The following is a 14,859-nucleotide window of genomic DNA, read 5'->3' on the forward strand; positions in this document are numbered from 1 at the left end:
CAACCTATATCTGAATGGGAACTGTACTCAAATCTAAGCTTGGTGTGAGCAGATTATCTAGTTTGGCCATTAGTTAAAGACACACGTTTGCAGGTTTGCAGGCTGTTTTTTTGTTTTGTTTTGGTTTTACTTCATTTGTCAAAAGCTGAATGCACTTAGCATTGTAATTTCACTTTAAAACAACAGATTTGCATAATTACATAATTTTTGCACTTTCCATATGTCTAGACAAATTATCCTCTTCAACTTCACATCAATTTGTTTACTAGTTTCTACTCTATATATTCCCTATTGCTTTCAGTGGTCCTTCCAATCTGCAAGAAACCTTCCAGAGGGAAAAAAGATCTCTTTAGTCCCAGCTATGGTAGATGAAGAATAAAACTCAACAACCTTCTCTAACAGTGAGTCCATGTCTTTTGCTGTTGTGTGCTTACACCAGTAAGAAAGACACAAGACATCAATTTAGGGAGGCTTCACCTAAGCTGATGTGCAGAATGCACCTATAGGAACCTAAGTTAGATGCTATAATTCCATTACAAAGAAATAAAAATCTGATTCACCTCATCTGGTTAGCATTTATCTGCATAAGACAGCTCAGTCTCCAGACACTGTTGATTCTACTGGCTAAGTTTCCATTGCCTACAACAGGAGCCCTGTTACACTGCTTCAGATGCAGACATGTTAAGGTAAATTAATTCTATCTACTTAAATGCTGGAAATAAAGAGTTTTAGTCTGACATCTGACAAGATGAGTATCAGCTCCCTACTACAGACAGGAAAACTGCAAGCCAGCCATATCTCCACCTGAAAGCTGTCAGGCAACTTGGACATTGTCTGATGATGCACAAACAAGGCAAGCACCATGTAATGACACTGCCAAGCAAACTTTGAATCCAGCAACCAATCCCTAAATTAATGTAAATTCAGGAATAAATGGTTATGTAAAGCATTTGGAGTCAAGGAGTGGTGATCAATTTAGGCAATATATCTCTCCTGAGCACGATTCAAAGTACATACATCAATCTTAGGGCTGTTCATGGAAGAAATTGATCTGGTTTTAAGGCCACTTTTAAATGTTTACTCTCTGAAAGGCTGGGTAACTGCTTCTTCTAAAAACACTTTTTTTCTTCAGTGACTGTTATCCAGTGACAACTTTCCCAACAAAGCAAGACAGCTTTGAGAGACATTTGATGCCTCTGGACTCCTTGACCTTTGTAAAACTTCTACACGCAGTAGAGAAGCAGGGCTGTGTGGTATCAGTACCTGATCTCCTGGTATTGATAAATGCATATTGGGTGTCCACACTGACATTTCATCTGTGGATTATTATTCAGCTGATCTTGACATTTTGACTTGCTGAAGACTGAACTGGCCAGCCCTGCTCACAGGAGGCTCCAGCCCTTTGCTCTCTGAATGTTCTCAGACGCAAGGGATCTACTTCAGTGCTAGGTTCCACCTTGGTTTCCATCCATTCCCTGCCATGCCCCACAACCTAAGGTAACTCCATTGGAGGAGGGGATTTTGAAGCAGCAGCTTAAAGAATCAGCGAGGGCTGTAAGCATTCAATTTATTCTCATGCATAGGGGCTACCCACTAGATTGCAATCCTTCAGGGTTTAAACATGGTACAAGTACAGAACCCAAACCTTTTTAAAAGCCAATCTTTAGTTAAAGAAAGGGGGTATGAAAAGAACAAGGAAACAAACCACTAAATTTAACTACTGTCATCAATTTTAAAAGCTTTGATGTTTTGAAAACAAATGATAGCTAAAGATTTTTGTGGCAATTATTGTCCAACAGACAATATTTTTGCAGGGGATTACAATAATGATAGAAGATTAATAATGGTAGGGGGAATTGTCAAATTGTATTTGGACTTTGTGCCACCAGAAGTAATGAAATGACATTAGCAATCCATGAACAAAATTATATCCAGCTAATTTTGTGGCTCCTAGAAGAGAGGCACTGCAAATGATGAGGATAATTTTTCAGTGACTAAACACTAGATCAATATATTAGCAAATAACTTGGTTTTCAAAGCTAAAGCATCACTTAATTTTCCTATTTTAACACAGTAAAACCTTGTAAAGCTATAAAACCAATATGGAGTGACCTCACTCAGTCCGCATTTCTCAGAACTTCTAACAACAGAAAAGTGGCAACTCAAACTTAATTTAGCTGCTGTATCAATGGGCTTTGTCAGGGCTTGAAATTAAAGCGATACAGTAACTTGATAGCAAGATAAGGAAGGCAGTGGAGACAACAAGTAAACTTGCTAGCACTTAGCATTAGCCGAAGAAGTTACGGGGTGCGAGCGTACGGCGGGCACGGCAGGGCCGCACACGTGTCCTGCGAGGCCACGGTCACGCCACAGCCCCGCGTGTCCCCCGGGCGGGCAGCGCTGTGCCCGCCCCGGAGCGCCCGGCTGCCTCACCGCGGGCAGGGCGGGCATCCCTCCCGGCCGCTCCGCACGCCTCTCTTATCCAGAAACTCACTCACAAGCGGAAAAAAACCAAAACGAAAACACCAAAAAAACCAAAGCAAACCCCAAAAAAACAGAGGGGAGGGGAAAAAAAAGGGGGAGGAAAAAAAGAAAAAGTGTAAACAAGCAGAATTAATCTGAACGAGAGACCGCAAGAGACCACCCGCACATGCCCCGGTGCCTGGAGCTCCCGGCTCCGCGCACCCCCCGCCTGTCCCGCCGCTCCCGTCAGCTCCGGGGCTGCGGCGGGAGGCCCCGGCCCGGCCCGGCCCGCGCCACCCCTCGGGGGCCGGGCCACCATCCCGCGGGGGCCGCCCCGAAGCCCCTCGGCGAGGCGTGGCCGCCGGGCAGCGCAGCTCCGCGGAGAGCCCCCCTCAGGGACCGGCGCCGGGGCTCGCCCCGGTGCCTTGCCCGCCGCTCCCGGCCGGGGATTACCCGCAGCGAAACCTCCGGTCCCCGCAGAGCCAGCCCCGCCGAGGGGGCAGGGGCCGCGCCACCTCCGGCCACCGTGCCTCGGCTTCGCCCTCCTCCTCCTCCTCCTGCGGACGGCCCCGGCCCGGCTGCGGTCCCGCCTCGGGGTCAGCGGCGGCTGAGCGCTTTGCCCCGCTAATCCCCCGCAGGCGCCGGCAAAGCCGGCAGGGCTCGGCCCGCCCCGGGCAGGGCGCGGCGGGGGCGCCGGGGCGGCCCAGGCTCCCTCCCGGCGGGGCCGCTGGGCATCCCGGGCCGGCCGCCTCCAGAGCCGGGCCACAGCCCCGCGCCCTGATCCGCCCCGCGGGGATTACACGGAGCCGGGCGGCCGCCGAGCCCCGGCGAGGCTGCTGGCCTGGCACGGGAGAGCTGTGCTCCTGCCCTTGGGGCTGCCCCTGGCTGCGCTGCCCTGAGGAAACCTAATGGACCTACCTGGCCCTCTAAAAATAATTCCCATCTGGTGCACGCCCCGAGCTCGCGTTAATGCCTGGTGCAGAGAGGTGACCGCACCGCAACAGCACAACATAAGTGCAATAATGTAATTGCAGGGTGAATTTGGAAGACAGAGTACTCAAAAGTTGGACGTAGATAAATTTTAGAAGTACGGTGGCTATATAGTATATGAACCAGGCTTTAATTATGCTGGTTAGGCTTTCTTTGCAACATCCCTAAAAAATGAACTGCAAAGAAGCAGCAAAACTTTGTCTGCACTAGGGACCAGGTACCTCCATCAGAGACTATGTCTGTTGAGTTGAGTTTGTCTCCTTTCATTTTTCTGATAATATTCGAACCTGTGTTTTGTTTTCAGACAGGTCTGATACAAGGGGAACTGCTTCAGAGCTATGTTTTACATCTTTTTTAAAAGGACAGTAGACACCAGGTAGCTCCCCCTCCCTGAGCAAAGCTCACATTGCTTTCAGTTGTGCTTGGGAGTGCCTGGCACCCCAGTGCCTTTTGGCTGCATGTCTAGTGGATGGCACCCTTTTGGCTGCATGTCTAGTGGATGGCAAGTCATATGCAGAAGCATGACAGTCTAATCCTCTGATCATGCAGAAGCTTGGCCAGAGTGTGCCATCAGAAAAAGGCTACAAGCCTTTCAGTGGAAATTCAGGTGCAAAAAGGAGTGATGGGTACTGATAGCTCTTCTAGAAAGAGCTTGCATGCATCCAAGACCTGGAACAAGGAGCTGAGAAGTGTTTAGACACAATCATAGGAACCAGAAAAGACAGTAACATCAGTGATTAGCTGATATGTTCCTTGCTGCCCTAAAGCCACTGCTGCCCACCTCATCTAATTCTCGCTGTGTATGAACGTTACCATCCCTTAGCTCTGGAGACCTAAAATTGTCTGTGAGCCCTCCCTCTGTCAAAGGGACCTCAAAGGCAAAACCCCATGATAGGGCTCAGATAAACCACTTGAAGTATTGAACGCTTTATGTCTTCGGCATTAATTAATTTTTCAGGTGAACTGTGAAACTCCAAAAAACTCATATCTGTTTCATTTAGGTAATTCTGAACAATATATAAGTAATGGCAGCCTGTTGCTGCAGAAAGGGTGCTAGTTTAAACCAGTCAAAGTTTAAAGACCAATGTCCAAGGCCTATAGAGCTAGGCACTGTTGAAACAAACAGGGAATTTATGCCTTTAGGGAATCTGTGTATCAAATGGAAACTGATGGTGCTGGAAAATTTAGTCATGAAATGATTACATGACAGTCAGTGTTATGCAGCCCAGCCACATTCCTCCTTTGCCTTTATTTTCACTCCTTCATGTTCTTTTTCCATCTCAACCTGCCTTGGCTGTTGCCCCTCATTTTCCCAAAAAATTACTGCTTTGCTGTTATCTAGAATACCTTTCAGATGAGATTTCAAGGTTCAAGAGTAAATATGGGTATATGCTTTCTCTGCCCCAAAATAAATTTGAAAAAATTAAGGACAAATATTATGTATTGACAATATCCAGATATATATATATTAAAAGATAAATGAAGTGTGATCATCATCAGCTGTACCTGCTATGAAGTTAAGTTTGCTTGATGCCACAAGACAGCATCTATACTACACTCTCTTTTTAACAGATTCTGATAAGATTAGTTTCAGACTTTATCCTTGCCTTTCAACATGGTTTTTACCTTCATTAGAAGCATTGTGGGTGCAAGTCTGAAAACTGTTTTTAAATGAATATGTGACAAATATGAAAGCAGTATGAACAGACAACCTTTCAAAGCATTCAAAGCATCTTCATCATTAGATCACATTAGGCAGTTGCTTTTCGAATATCTTACTCTTCATTATTAAAAAGTAATGGACCTGAAACATACATAAGTATAATAGACCTCTTTTACTCCAGATACATTCAGACTTCTGCACTCTTAGAAGCTTCTAATAACAAAAAGGTGTGGGGGGATGGGAAAGATGCCCTTGTGATTAAGGCACCAAATTAAGGCTGTAATTTACTTAATATTTTATATATTGTGAAAAATCATGCTACACCCAAATCAAGTCAGGATGCAGATAGGCAGGACACAGTGGACCCTCCCTACAAAAGGAGGTCCTTGACTGCCAGGCTCCAAATCCTGGGCAGAGTTCAGCCATAGAGAGTTTGTGGGACCTAAGACATATGTTCCTGCTTTTTATCTCTTTTTCTCCTTATGATTGATCTTTTAATAGTATTCTACTCAAGAGCAGTTGTTTTGATGGCTAATGAGGTACGTATGCAAATAGCAAGCAATACACAAAAAGATCAGGAGGTATATAAATGATAACTTAAGAAAATAAAAAAGCATGCTTAACTAGCAGAAGACCACCACTATAGGAATAAAAGAACTTACCTCTCTGGGGAAGTGCTTTTTGACCTCTCTGGCTGCTTAGCTGAGCACAGCCTGTAGCAAATATAAGGAACTCCTCCCCTTTGGTGTTTATTACAGAGAAGCAGTACTTCCTGCAACACCTGAGTAAATATCCTCTAGGAAAACCACCACAGGGTTTGTCTACATCTAGCTCAGTATTCTTTTGATCATAAATGCCATCTACCATAATGAATTATCAAGGATGTCTAAAAGCATAAGTTATTTATTTGAATGCATAGTTTTCTCTAAAGCAACCCTGAGCTTTGCCAGATATTTTCTTTAGTTGATCAAAAGAGCTCCATAACCCCTTTTGAAGGTCTTAGATGTGTGATCCTTGTAATCACATTTAAGGGGCTGGTTAGCTCAGGAGATTGTTAATAGGATACAAAACCTTTAACATCCAGCCCAGATCATTGCAGATGAAAAGCTGTGACTATTCAACAGTTTTTTCATGTCCCATGACCTAACTTAGTTCCTAAAGGAGAAATGTTTGTATTCCTTCAAATTAACAGAATGTGCTTTTCAGACTTTTTTTTAACTGCACATATAATACAGAACATTTGACAAACAGGAAAATAATTTAAAAGCTCAGTGGTTACTAATGAATCCAATTAAATCTGCAATCAAAAGAATTTTGGAATTTCCCACTCCAAAACTGTCTCCACAAGCCCATAAGTACAGAAATTGCCAGAAAGTAAGAGTGGTTTCAGAAGATGACAGTTCTTCATTAAAATGTGCCTCTGTAGGTCCCTGTCATTAGACCCAGGAGCTGCACATCTAGCACAGAAGTGTTACCTTTGAATGGTGATAGCCTAACTCATGCTTATTGATTCATACCCACTAGGGAAAAAAATGTTACAAGTAAAATGTGCAAGGTATTGTGTTGAAATTTCACAGCTGTTTCTATTTCACTGGGGTGGAGGTAGCAAAGTTTTAGGGTTTTGCAGGTGTTGCTTTTCATCTAAGAAAGTCCTGAGTTAGTTTGAACTCGTGTCTCAAATTCGTTTTTTAAAAGTACTCTTAATTTTTTCAAACAAAATACTGGGAACAGATGCATTTGAAAATTTGAGATATAAAACCTTTTGCAGTTCTAAAAAATTGCAGTAGAGAAGCTCAGAGACTGAGTGGTAACTGCAGAGAACCATGCTGTAAAATGTGTCCTGGCCTTTACTTACTTAGTACCCTTATCCTTTTCTTGGAACACACTGATCACTGAAATAACATTAAAGGATTTTGCTTACGTGCAGTGATGTCAACCAGTAAGAAGCTGTTGGGACATCTGAGGATTGCTGCTTTCTGCATACCTGGAGGAATAGAAAGTGCCAGTCTTGAAAATGTGCAGGTAAAGATCTGGGGTTGTAGTACTGCCATTTCCTAGTGTGCACAACATATCCCTCAGTTATCAAGCTGTCTTAAAAATTGTGGGATTAAAAATCTAAAAAAGCAATAAATAACACCAGTCACATGGTGTTATTAGTCACATGGGTCATCTTGTTAATACAGCAGTTCCCAAACTAACTGCTTAGATATTTCAGGTTTGGTACTTTATAGTTTTTTGCAACATTTTTTGAATCAGTTGTATGGAGGGTCTCACTTGTATCCTGGAGTAGCAGTGCCTGTCTTATGAGGTGTTATGTGCATTTCTTCACAGTTATCATTCTTCCCAGCCCTTGAAAGTTTAGGTAATCAGCAGTCTGACATTAAGTAAAATACCTATTAAACAAATACCACTATTGGCACTACTAAACACAAGTGTACTTTGGTATATAAATAGGACTGTGAACTAGTGAAGTATAAGCAGCATTGGGGTATTGATAACTGAAGCAGTTAAATTGATTTTTTATATGTGCATCTAATTAGCATCTAGCATTCAGTCTCTTCAATTCATTGCATTCCAGGTCCTGCTATTTAACCATATTTTAATGGAGCAAATAGAGTTCTTTTCATATCAGGTGATAACAGAATACTCAGTGTTGAACAAGTGTGTTTTTTCTTTTGCCTCTGAAAGGGTCACAGTGCACAAATGGAAGTGTTAGCCAGCAATGATAGATTTCATTTAGTACAAATGAGATGGAAAGACAATTTTCCTTGTTTGATAGCCAGAGCATATACATTTCTGTACAGGTACTAAAGACATTATGGTTTATCTAACACAAACTTCTCTCAAGACTGTACCAGTTCCAATAGTCCTGGCAAGAGTCACAGGGCACCAGATCCTTAATCCTTAATCTTAATTTTTCCAAATGGTAACCTCAACATCCTTAAGATGGATGTTGAGGTTACTATTTGGAAAAATTATACTACTAATCCTCATAATATGTAAGGAACTATAAAATATAATTTAGGTATTCAGCAACAAGATGGAAAAGAATGGTAACCTAAGCAATTTTGTGGGCTTTACTTGGCTGTACCTTCTTTTAAATAACATTTTTAAAAGCAACTACCTTGATTTTGAATGGAAATTCCTTGTGAGGTTTTCAAATTTCAGACTCAAAATACTATTCTTGGACAAATTGAAGTTTGAAATATCACATAATGTCCAGAATACTTCCAATGGATAAACAGAATTTGCCCAACATTCTTTGTTTTTTCACATTTTTTCCCCTGTTTTAGACATATCAGTAGCTTGCTGTCAGTCTATTCCTTCCCTTGGAGCCAGAGGTAACAATCACATTGCCAGACTTCACACACTTCGGAAATACGTGCTTTATTAATCCCAAACAGTTACAAAAAAATAAATAAAACCTAGAAAATTCTTTTTCTTTCAAGCAAAAGAAGAGATAGACACAAAAAGAGATTGACAACATAATCTGAGAATAACCTGGAAAGCTTGTTCTGGAGTTTTTCTCCATTATTCTACCCATACTATTTTGAGTTCCTCAGCCTCCTAATCTGGAGGCACTCCACAAATGAGTTTTATAAACAATTTTCTATTTGTGAGCCTGTCATTAATCCCTGAAGATGTTCCAAAGATAGCCCTTGGAGGATTTGGATTTGTCTTCTTTTTCTTTTTAATCCAGTTAGAGAGTATAGCAAACAGTGACACAAACAGGATTACATTTGGAAGGGTTCTGTGCCTGGTTATGTCAGTGGCACACAGACACAGACACACTGAGTTCTGCTTTCTGCTCTGCAGTTTGTTGTCTTCCCAGCTGCCTCTCCTTTTCTGGTTGATTGTAAACACATTTGAAAAAAAAAACATATTTACTTTTTAAAAAAAAACAGATTAAAAAAAATTAAAGGAAGAGGAGGGAAGCTGTGTGCCATCCGTTTAAACTTATCTGTCTTTGTTACCACATTTGTGTCCCAGTGCTCTCCTGAATGATGAGACAGCCTTGTAATCTCATCTGGTAGCAGGAGCAGAACCTAAGGTCCTCTGCTCTCCCAGAGTACTTCCAACATTTCTGTGGTGATGGTTTTTAGAAGCAAATTGTCATTAGGATTTTGTAGGTGACAAGCACTTTTTGAAATAAAAACATGGATTTTGAAACACTGAGGGTCACTTAAAACACGGAAATAAAATACAGAAGGTACCAGTATATTGTCTACTTCAGATTAACTTCAAATCAAGGCAAAGAAATTAAAACAATGAAAAGCTGTTAAAGCCTCAATGATTCTGTGTTCCTGAAAGTAATAATTGCATATTGATTATGGCAGCTGGTGTGCTAAATCTTCCAGTTGCTCTATCTACGATCATCTCTCTCCATTATTTGTAACTCCCTCAATTTCTGCCATTAGCTGCAAACTGTATCAGAAAATAATTCTGCTTCCCAGCTATTTTCAGGAATGAAATTCTTTAGGAGACAGAGTGATACAGACTTGTATTAAAAACATGCCTGGTTTTGAATGGTTTTTAATCTCTTAAGATTTTGAAACCTACATGTAGCCAGATTCAAGTCTGTCAAATGGTGATGGACTGATTTTATAGATTCTTAGGGCTAATTGAAGATATCTAGAGTGACTGGCTTTGGTGTTTCATGTAAGTTGTTATAGGTAGCAGGGGTTCACATTTAGGAAGATACCTGATAATATATTCTGTCAAAAACACTCATAAGATAATCAAGATAAACTTAATAACCTCTAGTGTTTTTCTGACTAGAAGCTTAGTTTTTAAATATACCTTATCTGTACTCTGTCATGGTTTGCATTAAAATCACAGAATGCATTTTATAGAAAGTTTATGTAACATTAGGTAGTATTGATTTTGCTGCTGTACACTTATACCTCAGATGGTATCTGACATGATTCAATATGAATTATAAGTCACAACAACATGGCAGTGTAAGTTGTCCAAATTAGCTCTGAAGGTTTCAATAAACAAGATCTAAACTAAATGAAATAGCCAATATTCAAAGCCTCAAAGCCAACAGTCAGTAAAAATCAAGTAAAAATTTTTCTCCTTCACATTTTCTAGATAGGAAAGAAGACTGTACTCTGTGTGTTTGTTAAATAATACACCTTTGCAAAGCTGAGGTAAACTTATCTGGCTGTTGTTTAAAACATTTAAGTTGCAATTAGTATAATGGTCCAGCAGTTTCTGTGTCTAGCTGCCTTCCAGTGCCAGAGTTAGATCTTCAGTCTGCCTTTTAAAATGTCTTTTTAAAAGGGATTGTTAAGGAAACCTGAAAAGGAGCTGTAATGGATCTAACCCTATGGAAGTTTTCAGTCCTGAAAGTGAAAATGGTCTTTATGAAAGTGCTGTAAGGCACAGGTTGAGTGGCCTAAACTCTGTTCCTCAAGATCAGCAGCCTTTGCAACTGCTAATGCTGAAAAGTCTCAGAGGAATGGATCATGCAAAGTTAAATTTAATTTCAATCCACCCTAAATTATGAGCATCATGCACCAAACCCATCAGGTGATGGGTTTTCCCTTACAGAGTCCTATGTGAACTGGACTTTGAGCTGGTTTCCACACCATAGCACAGTGTCTCAAGGGGTGAGAGAGTGGGGCTGAGAGTGTGTTGCTGGGAGTAGAGGTAGGGCTGTTTCACCCCCCATTACAAAGATAGTACTGAGAAGAAGAGCTGGTTTTAAGATATGATCTGGCCTCACTCGCAGACAGTCTGAAGCACAGCCTATTCTTGACTCTGTGACCATAGTATTATTCTCTTCATCTCAGCTCTATATTTAATATTATATATATATTATATATAATAAAGATATAGAATAATTTATAATAGCTAATGCTCTTTTCACCTTCTTGACCTGTCCTTACACAACTAGGAATCCACAAACACACTATTTGGAAAGACCAGACCATAAATTCTTATTCCAGATGTCAAGCCAGTCCCAAATGAAGAATTAGGATGAGGCATTTCATATGGGGTTGTCTTATCCCATCTCTACCTGTTACAGTGCTTCATGCACCTTTCATTGGTGGAGCTGAAATTGCTCACTGTTGGAGGTCCAAACCTAGACTGGATAGCCCACAAGTTTGGTTCACAGCTGTGAAAATGTGGTGTTCCTGCTGCAGCCTCTTGGCCTCAGGATTTTATTAGGGTGTTTTCCTACCTTGTTTTTGCCTGACACAATCTCCTGTGGAGAACATCCTCAGAACAAGCCAAGACTGTTTGCTTTATCCCTTTTAGCTAAAACATGCTGGTTAGTCTTTGTTTTCACACACAACTGAGACAATAATGTGATTTTTGACTTTTGATAAGTCATGCAGAGGTCAGGGCTGCTGTGTGCACTGCCATCCTCAATCAGCCTGTCTAGAGCAGAAAGGTTGTTCTCAGAGATGGTTTTGTGTCCTGAGGTGCTGACTTTGATTGTGGCAGCTGCCTTGCTTCGCGGGCCCGGCGGGATGCAGAGGGAAAGCAGATCAGAGCAGTGGGGGAGGCTGGCGCTCACCGCAGAGCACAGCCCAGAGCAGGGCCACCCACTGCTCCCTGCTGCCGTCTGACAATTGAGCTCACATTTCTACCTTCAGGTCTGCTTGAATCCAAAGAAAGGAGCCATGTGTAGCAGCAAATTGCATACAAACTTTCCACACATACAAACAATTATTTTTGTTTTGGTTTGGTTTGGGGTTCTTTGTTAAAAACAGACTTTGGCTTAGGAGAAATTCCAAATCTCACCTAGGAGGGCTTAGCGTGCATTTCCCATGCAATGCAAACCTCCTGCCTGCTCTGTTTGGGTGTACTGGAAGGACAGTGAGCCTGACTCTATGCTCCCTGGGCCTGTCTGACTCAAGAAACTACCAAATTTGTCATGTGAAAGCTATGTCCTCTAGTTTAGTGTTCAGAATGCAGCTGCATGAAGTATCAAATAGTGAATTACTATGATTGTGAGGGAGTTTGCTATGGCACTGTTTTCTGATTGGGGGAGCACATGTGTGTTTCTTATTATCAGATGCACCTATTATGATTTGCATTCCTAACCCCAGTGTCATTCAAGGTAACAGTAAAACTTGTGTTGGTTTGGAATGGGCTGGGGACTGACACTTGACCAGCAATACTTTTAAAAGAAAATTAGTTATTTCCCTTATTGCCTTTTTAGATATAAGACAACAATAAGGAGCAATACTTTACACTTTCTGGTACTGTTTATTCCCAGGATTATTAATATGCTGCAGTCCACATGCACATCATCAGCCCATTGCCAAAGGTGTTGCAGTAGGCAGTAAAGATCTCCATGCTCACAGGCAGCAGGCAAGATTTTGCTTTTGAAATCTAATACAGAAGACCCACTGCTCAGAAAGCATCAGAGCATCTCAGATGGCTGTCTCAGAAGGAGCAAGGCGCAGGATATGATGTGTTTTGCACCTGTTATGCAACAGAGAACGATTTGCCAATTAATTCAGGTAGAAGAGATAACATGTCTTGGATTTCCTCCTCTTAATTTATTGAACAGCTAAGCCCTTGGGACTAATAAAAAGTATTTCATCTGCCTGCAGGAGGTTTACAGTTTCTGATAAAATAGAAAAATACCAGAATGGCAAAGTATCATTAACTGACTCAGACTTTGCATTGAGAGCATTTGTGGCAGACTAATTAAATAAATGTTCTAACTTACCTTCAAATTGTACTCCCTGACGGGCAAAATGATAAACAACAAGGTACATGGGCAAGCATTTCCTCATTTTCTTACCACTGTTTCTTGACCAGCCATGAGAAAACAAGGTAGGAAATAGCCTTTCCATCTCCCACTTTTTTTCTGGCATGTAGGTGATGGCAGACTTTAATTTGTAGGCATTTGTTACATAGGATTGCATCCTAGGACCTAGGTGACAAGCTCAAGTGTCTTAGGTACTAAACCATGACTGAGGGAATATGAATACACAGGACTCTATGTCTTTACTTAGGAAATAACTGAAAATAACTCATAAAAGATTAATTCACTTGCTAGTTTCTTCTTCTCCGCAGCTTCATTATACAAATTGGAAGAACAGGTAATACAATAGAAAGTCTTCTGGCTTGACAACAAATTCCCAGAATCTTCTCACTTTCAAACTAATAAATAAATCAAATGTTCCTTATTCATGAAGATGGCAGTACCATCTTACAATGCTTGCTGTGATGCCAAGTGCAGTTTAACTAAAACACAGGGCCTTTTTGTTTTTCACTTGGGGACAGAGGGCTTATTGAGGTCACCAGCTGCTCTAAGAGTGATAACATTTTTCTGCAAAAAGGCCATTTTAAAAAAATCAATGTTGAGTTAATATTCTTCAAAGAATTGGGGGTTTTTTACCAGTTCTTTTTTGTGCCACATTTATTGAGCTTCTTCTGGAGGTTCTGTACCAAACCTCAGATGATTATGCATCTCCTGATTTGTGGTCTTCTTGCACAGTTATGATAAGATTTATTTATCAAGGCACCAGTGGAGTTATGATCAGGTAGACCAATGAATCACTGTTTTGCCTCTTCTAGTAGATGCATTATCTCTTTTTCTCTCTTTTCAAAATCTCTGTCTCCAGTCGTTGTGAGGACACATCCTTAGTCTGCAATGTTTGTTTCACAATGTTGTGAGGTTCAGTCTCAGTTTTATTATGAGATTGATGACTGAAAGCTTCAAACTAAACTGCAGACATGTTTGGTTTTTTAGTTAAAATAGTTGTGCTTTCTTCCACAGACAGGAGGCTGTATCCACTGAGATGTGAGATATCACACATGAGATTCATCTTACATAAAACTGAGAACCAAACAAAATCTGTTTAGTTTGCAAAGTAGCTGAGGTCATAGTCTGTAAAAACCACCCTCACTGAAGCGCCTGGTGGTGAAGTCTCCCAGCACAGAATGAAGTGCTTACAGTCAAAGACATGGGAGGTTTATGTCCAACCTCCAGCTTTCAAAGAGCTTCTGAGAAGCCAAAGTGGTTCATGTGTCTTCCAGGCAAACCTCACTGGTGGTGCCTTTCTTACAATTGTGACTGGAGCTGCTCAAAAAATTAATTTCAGTTTCTTTCAGGCTTCTTTGAGTCTCCCTTATGTTGGTCACCCTAGGTCAGGTTTGTTGTCATCCAGGTTGGTTGTCTTGGATGTCCTTGCCAGTACCTCAAAGCTGCTCACAAGATAAGGGCCGATGCTTATGTTCTCTGAATAGCTTTAAATAGTTTTTCTTCTCATGTATCACATATTCTGCAGTTTCTAAATCTAACTAGGTGAAGTGGGATGATCAGTCACTTTAATTATTGTTTATAATTTTACCTTTACAACTTGAGCATATTCCTATTCAGAGAAAGAAGAAAGTTACATTTGATACTCAGCAGAAATCTTTGTCCAGTTATACATAGCACTGAGGTTTTTCTTCTGTCTTTTTATGTTCCATGAAATCTTTCTCAAAGGGAAAAGTAGTAATGGAATGGTTTTATTTACTATTTTCTTCCTGTTTGCTGTTTCTTCCACGTTTACTATGTACTGTTCTCTGTATTTGCTATTTGCTATTTCCCCATATCTCTGCATCGCTGGCTTGAGGTTTTGCTTGTTTTGTTGTTTTTTAAAGAGACAAAGACAAAAATGTGGAGTACAAAATTCAAGACTCGTTATTTTAGAGAATGCTCCTCAGTGCCAATACAGCTTCATTCTCATTTCTTCAACAGGGTGACTTGCAAAGAATCTAACACAGCA

General features: G+C 41.0%; 1 protein-coding gene across 1 annotated transcript in view; it reads right to left on the reverse strand.

Annotated features, from left to right (window-relative positions):
- The window catches only part of MYO3A (myosin IIIA), a 118,440-nt gene extending 111,288 nt beyond the window's left edge, over positions 1 to 7,152 (reverse strand). Inside the window, exon 1 of the mRNA XM_077173813.1 lies at positions 7,038 to 7,152. The gene's annotated coding sequence lies outside the window, so the exon portion shown is untranslated. The remainder of the gene's footprint in view (positions 1 to 7,037) is intronic.
- Positions 7,153 to 14,859: the final 7,707 nt, after the last annotated feature.

Source organism: Agelaius phoeniceus, chromosome 1 (genome assembly GCF_051311805.1).
Source record: "Agelaius phoeniceus isolate bAgePho1 chromosome 1, bAgePho1.hap1, whole genome shotgun sequence".
NCBI lineage: Eukaryota > Metazoa > Chordata > Aves > Passeriformes > Icteridae > Agelaius > Agelaius phoeniceus.